We start from the raw sequence: 17,714 nt of genomic DNA, 5'->3' as shown, positions 1-17,714 counted from the left end.
CCAATATTCTTCCTTTCTACCAAAGAACATAATGATAAGACTAAAATCTCCCGGTTTCAAATAATAATGCCTGACATTTTAATTCTTCAAAACAAACAGGACTGTAACAAACAGCTTTAGAGAATGGCAGATTGCAAAAGATAAGGTCTGTTTAACAGACAAACAATAATAATCAACTAATTGGACATTTAGCAAATACGATTAAAAAAAAAAGAGGATGACTGAGCATGAGACAAAAACACTATACAGAACACAATATTTATTCAAAAGCAAAACAACTACTGGCAGTTTCGATTTAATACCAGCCCTTGTGTATCCTTGGAAAGGGGCGCGGCCAACTGTTCTTTGTAAATAATTAAATAGCTAAATTCAAATTAAAGAACAGTGTCAGATGGTGTCTGAGATAAAAGCAAGGAGAGAGAAGCACAATCTGTACTTCAAAGTATGGTATTGATCTAAGGTGTCAGTAAGGACAGCGGTACACTTCGAGAGTCAACCACTAACTAGTTAACTAATCAGATTAACCTGAACATAAAAGTTGTTTCCTTTAACGAGTTTACACTTGCCATCTGGCACTCTGATCCATCCCACAGACTGACCACTTCAGGTGAGGGTTCAGAGCTAGGTCAAAGTGGCCCTGGTTTCAGTGGAAGTGCAAGTCATCCCTAGGTGGGCTCAGGCAGGAAAGAGCACAGATAAATGGTAATTTGCCCATTTTTCATCTTCGCATTGGACAAAGCCAGACTGATATTTGGCAGATATGTCTCTAGTTTAGTCTATTGATGCAATTCACATATTTGATCTGGTTATGTGAGCAATTCATTATGAGCATATTATTTTATCAAAACACTTAACAGGCTTGAGGCTTGTAGATAAACTATATGGTTAGGTTTGTCATCAAAGCCTGCCATCTAAGCACAGGCTTAAGAGAAGACCAAAGCCCTCTAGTTCTGATTGAGTTGTTACTTATTCATGTACTTATTGATCGATTATGTTTCTTTTAGCGGGCAGAAATCCTTATGTACAACAGTGTCCTGACCACAGAACAGGCCAGCAGTAAATAATATACTGAAACATTACATTATACTGAAACAGCAATCAACAAGTGTCTACAAGGCATACCAGTGATGCACATAAAACAACCCAACAAACACATTCATAAATTCTTCAGTAAGGAGATACAGTATCACGGTATTTTTCGAATTTCTGACGGTATGACGGTATTTTGTAATGGACAATTTATACTGTTCGTAAAGCAAAAACTGACATTGAATTACGTTTCCCTGTTCGGTGTCAGTTGCCTTGAAACAAAATCATGTCCACACTATCAATGACGCACCTTTCACCCACACCTACTCTCCTCCATCTCATCTTTATTCATTGTGCATTGATCATGTTTGTTTATGTCAACACGCAATACACATGGAATTTATTTTCGATATTTGGCTGAAGCAGCATTCACTCCAAAACAGCGCGTTCTTGCAGTATTTCTGCTTGACGTCACTAAGCCCCGCCCACAGCAATCTGCGCAGAATCGCGCAGCCCAGCACAGCTCTGAGAGGCTGCTGCGGGAGGCGAGCTGCGGCTGTGAGACAAAAGACTATACAGAAATCAAGAGGGATGTGTTAAACTGAATGAAAACTACTACTGCCCCCCTTGTTAGGTGAATGTCGACTTTCATTACACAATGAAGCTGTGAACAGCATTGTCAAAAGTTTAGCATACAAAACTTTAAAATAACGATATGAAGGTATAGTAAAAGTCCAAACTGGTCTGTAAATGAATACCGGTATGTAGTTTTTACGGTATACCGCCCAGCCCTAGGAGATCTATGCTTTAAAATGTGACTTTCACCGTTCTGCTATGTATGCACGTTGTCTGTCAATCAGCAATCAAATCAGACAATCCCCATGCAAATATGCACTATTGCCACAGGCTGATTAACCAACACAAGACTTGGCTTGATCTTTAATTATGCTAGGCAATATTTGCCTGTAGCATCAGGTCTAAATACCCTGATGACAAAACCATTACAGTTTTATTTATTCAATAGTATCCAGTGAATCTGTAATTCTGTAATTTATTGAAATCCATTTTAAGATGAATGGAGCTTTTGAAACTAACAACCATTTGTTTACAGGTTACTAACAATTACAGGTAACCAAATCACTTCAAGCAGTGTTCAAAACAAATTGCAAGATTTGTTTAAAGCCAAGTTCAAATACATAAATAAATTGATTTAAGATTTCATCACTAAGGAAACTGGTAAATCAACAAGTCTGTTCTTCTGCAATCACAACAAAAATGACAAATCACAAACTTGACAAAAAGGGTAACTAAAACCTTGAGTAATCTGGCACAGTAAAAGAAATTACCAAAAATTGTATAATCTAAGAAGATTGAAAAACTTTAGAAAAGTTACTGAAAGGACTCACTCAACATGAATCATGAAACTGCTAACAATATCCCATCAACATTACTTACGTGCATCTGCATCGACCACTTTTTCTTGCATACAGTGGTTTCCAATTTTGTTCCTGTTTTTGTTTCCACTACTACTGTAGCATGAAGATAGGGGCAGATCTGAGCTCTTTAAATCGGCAGAGGCTACACATGCTATAACAAGTTAACCTATAAAAAAGTATTGCAATATCACTGCCTCTGAACAGAATACATTGGTTCGCAAGCGCACCCAGTCACACGTTTTATTAAATACTTGCCTGCAAGCGAAGGAAAAAGTGTTTCACGATTTCCCATTGCCATTTCTACACCACGTCCTTGTCATGTACTGTAACAAATATTGCACAGCGACACGAAAGATTGCTGTTGTTTTCCCCCCTTTGTGCATCCCTTTCTTTTAGTAATATTTAGGTTACAACGGTAAAGCAATACATTTAAATCCTACTACTCTCACGTAGATTAATTTAGAAAAAATATGAACTGTAGGAATAACTTAAACCGAACAAAACAGCCCACAAATATTTTCCTAGGTACAATTTCTCAATGCAGGAAAAGGTATTGGTAATCCAGAAAAAATAAAAGGCAAATCATGCAAGGCAAACCTGATTGACTTAAATCAGTAAAACATAGTAACCCTAACCTAAGCGGCAGCCTTCGTTTACTGTAGAGTCCAACCCTGATCCCAGCTCAGACCACACTTTAACCCCAATTAAATCAGTAAACAGCATTTGAGTGCAAAATTAAAGGAAAACAACTAAATCAAAAGGAGAAATAAGTAAATATATGCTGTGTAGGGAGCCCTGCCTAGCAAGTTCAAACAAAGGAAAGTCTGAACAGATAGTAGTGCCCAGCCTCAGCTGCAGGAAGTGCTTGTGTTTTGGATTGTTTCCATGGCCCATATGCACAATTGCCTTTACCTGAGGAATTAAAGGTCAGAATCTACTTGAATGTAGGTGGGGCTTTAAAGACCACAACACTTACACATTCTTCATACAACTGTGTTCCAAATAACTGTCAAACCACAAATGACGTCGGCAAAGTATGCAAAATGTATAAGCATTACATGCCTATCCATATGTGGTCTACCTTGAAAACTGTTTCTTAAAACTCGACATTTTTATTGTCAAGTGCCTAAACTGAACACTGAGAGGTTCTGTCCCGTTACAGCAATTTGCACTAATGTGCTTAATGTGCACTTAATGTCTTGTCTTGCCAGTGTGATCCCCCCACCGCATACAACATAACAAAAGCACTGTAAAATACTATACTATAAACAAGAGTTGGAAGGTCAAACATTGGTTCAACACCCATAATCCAACAATACATTTATAATACTTTACGTAGTACTTACAATACACTCACTTAATTAATAAGTAAGTAAAGTTCTCTACAGATGCCTAAAACTTTATTAAGTCTGTATTCTGGGCTAACAAACACAACAAGTTCACCTAATAAGAGTTTTTTTTCCCCAGTGGAAAAAGTTCTTGAATAAAACATGTATATTGCATACACACAACAAAAATAGCTTAATCAATCCTTAGAAATAGGACAGTGTTCTTACTGCAGGCAAACAAGAACATTTGAACTTTTTTTTTTTTTTTTTTTTTTTTTTTTTAACAACTATGTGGGCAATCTGCTCATAACAACCCCAAGTACACGTCAAGTCATTTTTATTGCAGTCTGCAAACTATTGTGGTTTGTATAGCAAGCAAAACTAAATCAACTGGATACCACAGCTCGGGGTGCAAAAGGGCTTCTTTTCCCAGGTGCTGAAGATGTTTATTAAATTGAGCGGTTAGGAATAGTGTTAGACAAAACTGAATGTGTGTTGATATCATCCCGGTATGCCAAATCATACTAGAGCATTTACGGAAATTAAAGAAAATGAGGATTTGCTAATTATCAACATGATAACGGGATATAAATCATTGGACTGCAGATTAACTTTGTGAATGCAGAAACCACACACCCACAGGCCTGCTCCATTACAGGGTGCTTCAGTACAGAAAGCATGTGTTGCTTAATTAGACTCTCTTCTTCCCCCCAAAATGACTGTAGCTGCTAAGTGCAAACAATTTATTTAACTGTAGAATATGCACTCTCACTTTAGCCAGCATTGTTCCCCCATCTCAAACTGGAAATATGCATCTGTAAAATTATTTCTGCTATAGTATAAAATAAATACAAGTAAAAAAGACCATAAGATCAGGAAGAAAAAAATTCTACTCCTTATAGAAGACTGTGACCCCAGCAATCCAGCAATCCAACACACAGCATCACAAGCCCACATTTAAAGAGTACAGCCACATAAACTTTTTGTTCCAGAAATTAAAACCTCAATATAACACTTAAAATATGTAAATATTAATTACCAACAGCAACCCATGTAATGTATTTAAATATATTCACAATTCAGAATCACTAAGGCATTTGCAGCCAAATTGCCAGCACAGAAAGAATGTACAATAGGTCAAAATATCAGAATGCATTTGCTAAAGAAACGCTGCTCAAACAATTTCACAGTACATTAACAAATAAGGCTTACTGATTGCACTAGTTGGAAAACAAAAACAAAATAGGGATAAAACAGTCGTGTCTCCCTCAGGCTAAAGCTAATGTGACTAGGAGTTCGCTTTAGCACAAAGAGGCCGTCTGAGTTTTTGCCTTATATGGGCAGAGAAAGTGGGAAGGCCCCAGCCTCCACTACAATGGTGTGCATTGCTTCCTCTGCCCAGCCCTCGCTGCTGCAGTCACTCTGCTGCATTAACACCTCACCCTTCCCTCAAGCTCCAAAGAGGTCACATATAGTGAAATCTGTTCATTAAAAATTAAGGAACTAACTGAAGCGCTAATGCGTTGCATCTGAGTACCGCTCTTTTTTGTTTTTCTAGTAACTGTTCTTTCCTGTTATTGTTTTGGCCTCAGAGGAGTGAAAAGCTCCTCTCCTCATATCGTATACTGACGAGGGACACGTTAAAATTACTTTCACCACTTCATCGCAATGCTTTATTATGCATAGCGTCGCTGGTATTTACTGGAAAGCCTATATATTTTACATCGTATGCCCCATCGAGGCATTGAGTTCCTCCCACACACCAGCGCAGCTTGAATGGCACTTCTGTTCAGAGATCCGTGCATCTCAAAAGACACTGTGGCACAAAAGAGCCATGTCATAGTTCAAAAGTGGAGTGGAGGTCATCTTTGCTTAGTAATTCTCACTGAGATTGTTCAACTCTGTGCTCTATAAAATCAAATTCCTTTCATCTTTACCTAAATGAAACAGTTTAAGTATTTCAGTGCTCTCTGAAATACAAAATGTTTCTTACAAATACAGAGACACACACAATGCACATACAGAGCAGACTCTACTTTTCATGTACTGTACAATTTGTTACTTCCCCATCGTGTATACAGTAGCTTTTTTGTCTCCAGCAAAATGCATTATGAAGGAGCTTGAGTCCTCTAAACTGAATGGATATAATTGGCTGTTGTGTTCCTTTAAATATACAGTGGGAAGTTGGAAAATCCAAACAGTTTCAGAACCCCTTTTCTTGTCTTTTAGGTTAAAAAATGATCTTATCTCTACGCTTACTAGAAATTCCATCCCCAACTACAGCTGACCAAACTGCTTATTCGTTCCCTTTTTCAGACTATGACACACTACAGATACGCCTTCGCCCCCAACCCCCCAGTTTGTATCGTAAAATAAATCAATCTTTTAGCAGCTGCTGGAAGCAATGGGAAAAGGTGTGGATAAATGATCAGCGAGTAGCTCAGGGGCCAAGTCTGAGACATGATCATACAATGATCAGAAAACAAGAACAGAGGTTTAAAACTGGAACTCCTTTGTGCATCATATCATCAGCTACTTGGGAATGTCTCATTTTGGCTGGATTGTTCAAAAGACAGATTGTAAAACAGTACTGCAAAAAGTGCAGGGTGACTACAATTAATTATTCAAAACCCTGGAACTGTTAGCTGGATCATTGTAACTATTAACAATTATATAGATTAAATTTGAGATCAATTATTCTTAATTGTAACGGGTGTACATGTAACTAGGACACTAAAATGATCCGACACACTGAGTAGAACAACGATTTCTATACAGTATGTTCTAAATTATAAAATTAGATGCATAGCCACACACATTTGTAATTAACCTCAAAATAACACATTATAATTTCCTCTGCAACCTTACAGTGACCTTTGATTGCATGAAGCATATTCTTATCCACTTACCCCAGATAATGTAATTTCTGTATATTGATGTAGATTAACAAATTTGAATGGACAAGGATCTGTGCATCAACCAAGACAAAAATACTTGTCATTCATGCCAGGTGAAATGTACTCTCTGGTCTGTACATGATAGGAAGTATGATCCAATGTAACAGTAACCTAGTTCTGCCAGGATCAGACGGATTCACCGGTTGACGTGCATACGGCCTCACTTGCAGAGTTTCATGAAAACAAAGACCGTTCAAGATGAAAGGCTCCATGTCTAAAGCGCTTGAAGAAGATGAACCCCACAAAAAGTTGTTTTTGAAAGGATGTTTTCACAGCAACATCTATCTTTCAAATTCTGATGTTATTAAAGGCAAACTCATGAAAATGCAATTTATTAACTCAATTTGCAAGCTGACCATTAACCACTAGTCTTTAACACTATTTCCAATAATCAAAATTTAAAGAAAGCCTGAAAGGTTTTCAATACTAAATTTAAATCTCAAATCAAATTTTCATTCAGTCCACTTCACCTTACAAAACAAATACTGCTTCACCTTAAAACAAGTACAGTTCAACAGAAAAGCATTGTTTTCCACACCAGTAAATGTACTTCCTTCCTTCCAGGTGAGCTTATTTTTTTATACAAATTCTGCCAGACAAAAAAACAGCAGCACTCTCATCACAACAGGAAGCGTTCTGTGGTGAAGAAAGAGACACCTTAGAGATTGAGTGCTTTCCTGAGCAAATACTTACACTATCAACTGAATAAAGAGTAATTTACCAGAGACCTTCAACCAGCAATGCACACTGAATTGGTGTTTGATAAACAATACAATATGGTATTAAGAATGACCATCATTTTATACTGTAATAGGTTTGTATAATGCCCAGTATATATATTTGCATGCATTTGAATTCTGATGAGACTTATAACGTAAGAATGCTCAGTAATGTATTTGCAATAGAAGAGACATCTGAGCTACTGCTATTTGGAAAACCATATTTTATGGCTTTTAAAATACTTCAAGAAATCCCCCCCTCTCTTTCCCTCCTTCTCTCAGGCACCTTAAGTTGTTTGATCAAGTGACATCCGCAGCTGTGCACATTGCCTTGAAAATACATCTCACTTGTCAATGTATTGATATTTTAAAATACTATTTGTTAAGGATGCGAATAGAATACTAATCTATAGATCAATGTTACAGAGAGGGTATTCCCAATACCACCAAACCTCTGTGCATCTGCTATTGCTTCAAAATACAAGGACAATATTCTACTCAAGAAATCTGTAGTAAAAGAACATACACTGACAGATTATATGAAACACTATCAACTGTAACATACGCCAGCAGCTAATCCACTAAATGCACTGCAATACAATCACCAGGTTGTGCAGAGTATCTTGATACAGTCAGATTTTAATTAATTTGCTGAAAGACTGAAAATGAAGCTGTTATCTGTTGCTACTTGTCTTCTAGTCAGGGAGTAGTGAATGATCCCACAAAAGTCAAGTAAATGATCGCTTAAATGTAGTCGAGGAATTCTGTGACATAATTAATTATGGCTCTGATTACATTGGTTTATCTCACGTTCTCAACTAATTGAACAGTTATATACAACACTTCAAAAAACGTACATAGTATCTCCCGAAATCTTAAAATGACAACTGTGACATTCTTATTTGGGATTAGGGTTTGAGCACAGCTAAGACCTTTGTGTGTTAAATGAATGAATGAATGAATGAATGAATGAATGAATGCTTCGGTGGCTTGGTGAACACTTTCCAAAACAAGACAACACACTTTATCTCATACGTGAAGGTAAGCTTTGAAATCAATGTGCTGTGGACACTCAGAAGGCACAGGCTGTTTTATCAGCCCAACAGCACCCTTTCCATTAAGAGTTTCAGCTTCTCCCATCAGGACACAGGTTTAGCTTTCCTCAGTGTGGAACAAATAGGTTCAGGAAATCATTTGCCCCGTCAGCTATTAAACTCAGCTGAATTACACATATTTTGTGTCTCTGGTTACATGTATCAATCGATTGCGGATTACGGCACTGTTTATCTGATTTTATTTATATTAATGATTTATGATGGTCATGCCGATTGTGATGTTATCTGTTATTTATTGATTGATTGTTGTATTGTCCAGTCATCTTTTTATGTGTTTGAATATGCATGGTGTTCTAATGTTTTTAAAGCTTTATTTTTTATTATTTCTGTTTGCAAAAGAAATTACCCTTTTGGGGCATTCAAGAATTTTGGATTGGATGTCCACAGTACATTGATTCCAAAGCTTATACCTTAACATATGGTCTAAAGTGAGGTTTTCCCTTCAAATAGATAAAGTTAAGACATTTTACACAATGTCAAACCATATCTAAGGAGTTCATTGTAAACTCTTCTGCAACTGTGGTACTGCAATTGATCAATTAGTAGCATCATTCCTTCCATAATGACTGAAAGTGGTACATACTACTGCTGCATATAACAGAACTGTGGTGAAGGATTACAAGTCATTATCAGTAGCACTGAATGCCACAAATAAACAAGTAATACGTTTAGTGTAATAAATTGCCCTTAACTGGAATGCCATTGTTCAAACAAACATATATTAGTTGGATACCTATGCAAAACATTTTCTCTTCTGTGTGTAGGCCTACATCACAAAGTCTTTGCACCTTTAACTGAACCCAAAGTGTTTTTTAAACAACTTTTCAGGCAGACATCTAAATTATTCTACGGTGCATCCTGTTTTGTATTGCAGATGTATGAAATTGCACAGGAGGCCTCACAGGATTAACAAAAGATTTTATACACTTACACCCTGCCAGCTGGATGACCAGCTCAACCTCTTGGACAGCACACAATATATTTACAGACTGCCAACAGCTTCCCAGTCATTACAGCTTCTCGCACCCTTTCTGCCTTTTCACATCGTCTGTAATGACATTTGCAACACTGCAGGATTTCTGGAGTCATGGAATGTCAGACAAAACTGAGACCACGAATTACTACCGTCATTGATTGAGGTAATTATTTGTCATTGTTAACATGGTGAAAGGCAGGGACAAAAGTACAGCAGCAGTGTTGGAAAGCCATTCTGTATTAAGATCCTCACCCTCCAATACTATAAACAAACATTTTAGTTTCCGATGAGTATTAAGAGAGGAGTACTTGAGTAAACATACTAAACACAAACACATAGCCTACATGAATAACACAGAAGTTTTGCTTTAAGTTTGTTCATTTCAGAATTCAGGAATTAAGCCTCTTAACAACTTTACAAATGTATATTAGAAAAATAAATACTGTAAACAGGGTTTTCCTGATCTATTTTGTTAAGACAAATACCACTGTAGGGTTAGATATTCCTGGAAATATAGTATTGACACAAGAGTGCTTTGAGAAGGCTGATGTCATACAAGGCTTTTGAATGGAAGAAATAAAATTAAAGGGAACTAAAAATAACAGGAAGTAATGGAAAAACTCTGATAAGGTATAACATTCTCACTTCAGCAAAAGGTGAGTAATGACTTTAATATAAGAAAAACAGATACAAAGTTCACACTCGCATCAAAGGTCAAAACTGCACAAAAACTAGGCTGGTGTGATTTTTGTTAACTGCAATGGAATAAAGAGATCTCTCCTATACCAAATATTAAGTGATAAATATGAAAAGCATAAAAAGAATGCTGAAACCATTTTAAAATATAGACAAATGTCAAACTTTCATAACATTTAGCACATCTTGGCACACTAGTATTATATTGCTCTTTGAAGCAATGCACAATATATAATGCGTGCTATGCAAGTTACTGTACTCTAACCTTTTGGACTTGTGGAAAAAGGTTTGCACATTGCTAGACAATATGCAATACAAATGAACATGACAGCAGTTTGCACGGCCAATAACAATTCAAACAGAAGCCTTTTCTGAACCAAATTAAAATCTAAACACAATTTATTATCTGCTCAGATCACTACGATTTCAAAAAACAGAAATGCCTGTTCAATAAAACTGTTGAGCAGCAGTTGCCCTTAGACATCTGCTGACAGACCAAAGATAATTTCACAACATTTCACTGCTGGGATAGGTTGCACGGGTGCAGAAGTGTCTGAAAAGCAACAGGTTCTGCAAACCAACAACACAGGACACACTATACAGTGAAGTCTCTAAGTCTGTTCACTCATTGTTCTTGGGATTGAAACTCCAGGATAAAAATCAGGCACGCAGAGATGTCCCAATCCCTTTCCCAGGACTGGTGCAGCCATTCCTTGGCACTTGATGTCATGAACAACAGCTGCTCAAGCAGTAACACTACTTCACCAAATTCCTGAGCAAATGCATTCACAGGATGAAAGCACCAAAACATGAAACTTCACTGTCCCTATATGGCACTTTATTGTCTTTAAAACCATAATTTAGTTTATGTGGGTATACAAACAAAACTAATGCATCTTTATTGATCACACTGACAATATTAACAATAAAACCACTGATGAAAGACAAATCAGCTCATGTTGTCTGGTTCGTCACAGGAAGAGGGCAGAACTTTCTACAAATGCATGCACATCTTACACTGTGCTTGTCTGGATGGCTTAAAACAACATGCAAAGATCACTCCCGTTATTGCAATAAAATAAAATGAGATCAACAGAAACAAGGCGCATCTCCATGTGCATGTGTAAATGGTGTTTAAAAGTTATCACATCGATAATTTTAGTTCATAAAGCAGTACATTTTAGCAAAGCTTTCCCTTGTTCGTGCATTCAGTTAAACCATGAAATATGCAATGCCTACCTAAGTCATATGCAAATAGAGAAGAGTGAGCCGATAATTAAATGTGCAAACTGGCGCAGTGAGGAGCTGAGGCTGCACAATTCACAACTGTATGAATCAAAACAAACCCAAATCACCTGATCGGTTCACCGTGCAGCACAGGGCGACCAGTTCCAGCGATTTCCCCGATCGATTAGCACTTTGCTGTCGTGTGCAAATGTGATTTTCGCTTGGATAGGTGGTGCACCCTGCGCAGACACTGGAAAGCATTGCGGGTAACGAGAGACCCCGCGTCAAGTTTGGCGCTACATAAACCCCTTACTGAAACCCAAACCCAGACGTGCAATGCCCACTGAGAGGAAACGCGCCGATGTTTTCCCAAAGCATGGTCTAGGACACAGAAAGACACAAACAAGGTGTAGCCGACACACTCCGGGCTCACTCATTGTTGGCGTGCACAAGCATCTCACTTCCTGCAGCATCCATGTGAAATAAACAGCGTGTCACTGCACCGCCACACGCCGCGATGTGCATGTAACTACTGGCTTGTTTATGAGACTATTTACTGTTGGGGAAAAAAAGTGGACCTTACCGAAATGCTCTTGAAAATGGAAATGTTCCTTCTACGGACTGAACAATCCTCAAAGTTTCCTCGCAGCAGATCCTTTTTCTGCACCCCTCCCAGCAGCGCACCGTACCACAGCAAGCAGCAAGAGCGCAGTCTAAGCCCCGCCCTAAGGCTACGATCATTGGATACCACCGAGGGCAATTAGGAAAGCTCCACCAATCACAGTCGGCAATATTTCCTCAACAGATTTTTATTTTGTCCAATAGCGAGAGGGGCCTGTGTGCTTCTCCTGTGATGGATAGGTTCCTTGGCCATGCTTATAAAATATGGTGGTTAACCTGGTTTCCCAAACATGAGTACAATTAAGCTCAAGGGATTAAAAAAATCAAACCATGGCTTAAAAACATGTTGAGAAATGTTATGAGGTTATGTCAGCTTTGTCTACTTAGAAAGAGGTTCAATTCCCACACACAAAGGGTGATGGATTATTATAAGGGGAATAAAAAGTAAATTGAATCTTTGAGGATATATGGAGTAACAATATGCATGTGCTAACAGATGGAAAAAAAGATAAGAATAATGATAATGCATGACTAAATGTATAAGGATTGCCTTAGCAGGGAGATATTTTGGCAGACGTTTATTCCCTTGGAGGACTATAGCTCAGAATATGTTGATGCATCAGCATGGACAGGTCATACACCAGATGTGGAGACAAATTAATGTGTGGATCACATGCTCATTAGACTAATGGGAGAAAGAAGAAGTCTGGTCAAAGACAGTAAATCTGTGAAACAAGTCTTGTGGCACGAGTGAAAGCCGATAACACACTGACATTGCAGAGTTTACTCAAACTGCATGTGGGTACGTTAAACCAGTACACAGTGTACATAAAACATATTCTAACCATATACCTTCTGACTGTTAATGAACATGTTTTTTTTCTTTTTAGATACATAGGCCTATACACTCACCTAAAGGATTATTAGGAACACCTGTTCAATTTCTCATTAATGCAATTATCTAACCAACCAATCACATGGCAGTTGCTTCAATGCATTTAGGGGTGTGGTCCTGGTCAAGACAATCTCCTGAACTCCAAACTGAATGTCCGAATGGGAAAGAAAGGTGATTTAAGCAATTTTGAGCGTGGCATGGTTGTTGGTGCCAGACGGGCCGGTCTGAGTATTTCACAATCTGCTCAGTTACTGGGATTTTCACGCACAACCATTTCTAGGGTTTACAAAGAATGGTGTGAAAAAGGAAAAACATCCAGTATGCGGCAGTCCTGTGGGCGAAAATGCCTTGTTGATGCTAGAGGTCAGAGGAGAATGGGCCAACTGATTCAAGCTGATAGAAGAGCAACTTTGACTGAAATAACCACTCGTTACAACCGAGGTATGCAGCAAAGCGTTTGCGAAGCCACAACACGTACAACCTTGAGGCGGATGGGCTACAACAGCAGAAGACCCCACCGGGTATCACTCATGTCCACTACAAATAGGAAAAAGAGGCTACAATTTGCACAAGCTCAGCAACATTGGACAGTTGAAGACTGGAAAAATGTTGCCTGGTCTGATGAGTCTCGATTTCTGTTGAGACATTCAGATGGTAGAGTCCGAATTTGGCGTAAACAGAATGAGAACATGGATCCATCATGCCTTGTTACCACTGTGCAGGCTGCTGGTGGTGGTGTAATGGTGTGGGGGATGTTTTCTTGGCACACTTTAGGCCCCTTAGTGCCAATTTGGCATCGTTTAAATGCCACAGCCTACCTGAGCATTGTTTCTGACCATGTCCATCCCTTTATGACCACCATGTACCCATCCTCTGATGGCTACTTCCAGCAGGATAATGCACCATGTCACAAAGGTCGAATCATTTCAAATTGGTTTCTTGAACATGACAATGAGTTCACTGTACTAAACTGGCCCCCACAGTCACCAGATCTCAACCCAATAGAGCATCTTTGGGATGTGGTGGAACGGGAGCTTCGTGCCCTGGATGTGCATCCCACAAATCTCCATCAACTGCAAGATGCTATCCTATCAATATGGGTCAACATTTCTAAAGAATGCTTTCAGCACCTTGTTGAATCAATGCCACGTAGAATTAAGGCAATTCTGAAGGCAAAAGGGGGTCAAACACAGTATTAGTATGGTGTTCCTAATAATCCTTTAGGTGAGTGTATATTCATCAGCAACAATAAGATCACATCTTGGAGGCAAAGCACAGCTGGGTCTAGTATCTCAAATACTCAGAGGCCTGAAATGGTTGCTGGTGGAAGGGGTATTGGTGTACCAGTAGGGGCCACTCTCCACTGAGAGAGTCTTTTGAATGTAACTTTAAACTCAGGATCTGTACACACTAGACCCACAGAAGTTTCCACAAGAGCTAAAATGTTGACCACAACATCACTCTGAAAACAGTTTCTAAGGAGTACTGTTTAGGGCTCTGAACTCTGAAGCAGAAGGTTGTGGGCAGGCAAGGGACACTGCTGTTGTACCCTTGAGCGTGGTACTGTACCTAGATAGTTCCAGCAAAAACACTTTTGTATGAGTAGGTAATTGTATGTAAAAATAACAATTGTAAGTTACACAATAGTGTACTTGTTTGTACATTGTGATTCACAGCTAGGTCAAAGTTTTATATTTGTCTTGCCTCTAGTCACACACTTAAGGTATCTAAAGAAAAAATTATAGCAATGGGAATTTGAAGCTGAATGTAAGTTCAATTTAAATAATCACATTTGTGTTCCTATAAAGTAAATTAATTGTTGGAAAATCTGTGTACTTATATGACAGAAATATATGTATATCTATGTAATTGAACAAATTCAGTAGTTGATTATTGTGGAGAAAGAGTCAGTGCAAAAGGGTCATATCAAAAGGGATATCAGGAAGGCCACAGTATTGTAACTGACTGGTGTATCTTTAGGATCTGCACTATTTTCTTGTCAATTTAGTGTCAGTTATAAGGAGAAAGATAATCTATGCATGATTCAGCACAAAATATTTTGTGAGATTGAAACACCCCTGGGGACTGTATATGTTATGTTATTCTTTTCACATCAGCAAGACTGACCCCATGTGGTAATATACAAAAGAGCACACATACTATAATTCGTATTGCATCCATTTTAAGCACAAAGGTTGCAGTGGTGAGTGGAGGTGATTAATAACGTTTATTGATTCCAAAATTGTCAGGGTATAAAAGTGTGATTCCCATTTATTTTATTTTTAATAAAAGGAATATGCAAGATGCATGATGATTCTGTGTTGGCCAAATATCAATTACAGTGTTTTGGGTGAAACACTAGTAAGGAAATTCTCTTTCCTCCAGAGAAAATGTTTCATTTTAAAACAGATAAAATAGCTAATGAAAAGGCAAGGGCAATACAACAATAATTATGGATTATAATGAAGGCTCTTGAAAAATTGTATGATTTGTATTAATGTGTTTATTTATCAAGCATGGCTTTGCATCAAGTTTGTCAGTAAGACACCTGTACATTTCTGAAAGTGACACAAATGTCATTAAAGATCCCAGTGTGTTCAGTATTCCCAGAGAAACAAGATGTGCTGATGTGTGATATTCATATTTCTGCAATTGCCTATATATCCAGACATCCACTGGTCAACATTGTGATTGCTGTCTAAGGCACTTGTTCTTCACCAAGACCAGGTTTTATAATAGGGGACTGGAAGAACAGTTGGAGACTGGAAGCATGAATGAGTTACAGCTAGTATAGAAGCTCTTCATTATTTTCTCATTTTCAACACTAATATTATATATATAGTACTGTGCAAAGGTTTTAGGCAGGTATGAAAGAATGCTTTCAAAACTATGTTAATAGATTATATTTGTCAATTAGCAAAATGCAAAGTGAGTGTACAGAAGAAAAATCTACATCAAATCAATATTTGGTGTGACCACCCTTTGCCTTCAAAACAGCATCAATTCTTCTAGGTACACTTGCACACAGTTTTTGAAGGGACTTGGCAGGTAGGTCGGTCCAAACATCTTGCAGAACTAACCACAGTTCTGTGAATTTAGGCAGCCTCAGTTGCTTCTCTCTCTTCATGTAATCCGATATAATCTATTAACATGTATATTTTTGCAAGCAGTCTTACTTTACAGCATTTTTTCACACCTGCCTAAATCTTTTGCACAGTACATATATATATATATATATATATATATATATATATATATATATATATATATATATATATATATATGTGTGTGTGTGTGTGTGTGTGTTATTGGAGTATTACATAATGGGAGCAAATTACAGACTTGTGGATGAATATTGGTAATTTGCGATTCACTAGGGATCAGAAAGTTGTTCCTGTATTCAAAGCATATATATATGTCTGGATATATGTATAACCTATATTCATATGTGCATGAACCACATATACCAAGTGTGTATAGTGTCTTTTTTTTAAATGTACTGTTCTGATAACACAGACAATATATTTATATGTATGTATGTATGTATGTATGTATGTATATTTATATGGATCAAAGCAAATTATTATCAATATCAAGGAACCTCATCATCTTGGCTGACTCTGACAGTGGATTTACACAGTGATTATGACTCCTAACGAGCCCCCCATTGATCAAATGTCTCAGCACAGTATATTAGCCAATGGAGATTCAGAGCCACACTAACAACTAACATAAGGCACTGTCGCCATGGCAACAGGCTGGGAAGAGGACAAATTCCTGTCAACTTCAGTGCAACAGCAGGAAGGATATCGTGTGAGTCTCTTACACATATTAAGGAGGCACAGACTCCAAAGTGATCAGTTTACAGAATAGGCACAAAAATGTGACAATGGAAAAAATGTCTCTTACATGTTCAGTGAAATATTTAATTGTATCAATCAGCCCTTTTTTAGTAGGCATATTCTCAAAAGCACTTCCAGTTATGTTACACATAAAGGATATTAGAAGAGCTATGTTATAATCAAAGGAACAATATAGCAGTAAACCCATTTCAAAATAACTCTCATGAGGCAAAATATAAACCACTTAAAAGCACAAGCATTTCTACAGGAAACTGATACGATTACGCTAAAATGTGTAAACAGCGCTACAGTACAAAAACCACAATGACAGCTCTATTCAGAAATGGTGTAATATGTGAAAAAATGTATATCACGATATTTACGAGAAAATGAAAAGGCATATTTAGTTTAGATTTGAAAACAGTAACTGGGAGCAACTGAACACTTATATTGCTGTTCACTGCTGAGTACCATTATACAATCATGCATACAGGACAAGCACAAACAAGAACAGAGAAAATAAAAATAAAATGCTAAAAAGGTGAAACCATCTGAAGGCATCTAGATCATGGGTGTCAGAATAGATTGTAGTTCAGGGTAAAGTATTAAAGAAGTGCATGTATACAAGGTTGTGTTTAAATCCTTCTATCAATAATGTTTACCGATCATGGTTCTTATAAAAATGTGTATTGGAATTATAAAGTAATCTTCTGTATAAATCTGTTAAACAAAAAAATTCGTGTAAAGCAGAATTGCTTGGGTAACTCCCAATACTTTGTTTAACAATTTGACAATTTTCTCTTGATCCACCTTGGTATTCAGTAAGAGTGTCATTATGTTATGTGACTCCAACAGTATCAAGTTACAAAAAAA

General features: G+C 37.6%; 1 protein-coding gene across 6 annotated transcripts in view; it reads right to left on the bottom strand.

Moving 5' to 3' along the window:
• fam49a (family with sequence similarity 49 member A) overlaps positions 1-12,189 on the bottom strand; it is a 45,856-nt gene extending 33,667 nt beyond the window's left edge. For 4 of the 6 annotated variants that reach the window (XM_066705624.1, XM_066705603.1, XM_066705640.1 and 1 more), the window contains exon 1: positions 12,067-12,189. The gene's annotated coding sequence lies outside the window, so the exon portion shown is untranslated. Of the gene's footprint in view, positions 1-2,484; positions 2,632-3,100; positions 3,243-12,066 lie in introns of those variants that run through there. The other 2 variants (XM_066705644.1, XM_066705635.1) reach the window with 2 other exon arrangements.
• Between the last annotated feature and the right edge of the window lie 5,525 nt (positions 12,190-17,714).

Source organism: Amia ocellicauda, chromosome 1 (genome assembly GCF_036373705.1).
Source record: "Amia ocellicauda isolate fAmiCal2 chromosome 1, fAmiCal2.hap1, whole genome shotgun sequence".
Classification (NCBI taxonomy): domain Eukaryota; kingdom Metazoa; phylum Chordata; class Actinopteri; order Amiiformes; family Amiidae; genus Amia; species Amia ocellicauda.
This window is presented reverse-complemented; position numbering and strand designations above follow the sequence as displayed.